Genomic DNA, 660 nt, shown 5'->3' with positions numbered 1-660 from the left:
GCTGCCATAGTGGCTGGGGCAAGAAGTGGGTGAGGGCCAGAGAAAAACCTCTGTGCTGTTACCCTCTGAGCCTGTTGCACGTGGTCCATGGTCCTGGTTTGCAGCTGGGACAGAGCTGGTTTCTTTTTAGCAGCTAGAACTGGGTTTGGTTCCAGCTGGGATCTGTGATGAGGAGAACATTTATAACATCCCAGTGTTTGCATTTTGTCACTGGAAGTTGAAGGACTTTGTGTTCTGTCAGTCTACAAGTGCAAGATCTAGGAGGGGTGAGGAATATTTAAATTAATAAGCTAGACTGGCATTTGGCTCTGCCAAGGGGCTGTTCCATCTCCTGTCCCCCATGGGCAGGAGATCCATGAGGGGCTCTTCCTCTCTTGCTCTCTCTGGCTTTCGCTCGGGCTCTGGCTCTCCCGGGATTGCGGTTTCGGTTCGGGATTGTCGCTCCTCCAGGATCGTTATCTGGGAACGGGCCGGGCTTGGCCAGTGGGTGACGAACAATGGCACTGGCACTGAACAATATCACTCATTTGCATATTTAATTACTATTATTATCATTATTATTTTAATATCATTACTATTTCAAGTTTTATTTTATTTCCATTATTAAATTGTTCTTATCTCACCCTACCAGTCTCCTTACCCTTGTCCCCCAGTTCTCTC

This window comes from Antrostomus carolinensis, unplaced genomic scaffold (genome assembly GCF_000700745.2).
Source record: "Antrostomus carolinensis isolate BGI_N321 unplaced genomic scaffold, ASM70074v2 scaffold10538, whole genome shotgun sequence".
NCBI classification, from domain to species: Eukaryota; Metazoa; Chordata; class Aves; order Caprimulgiformes; family Caprimulgidae; genus Antrostomus; species Antrostomus carolinensis.
The sequence above is the reverse complement of the archived record's forward strand: the minus strand, read 5'-3'. Positions refer to the sequence as shown.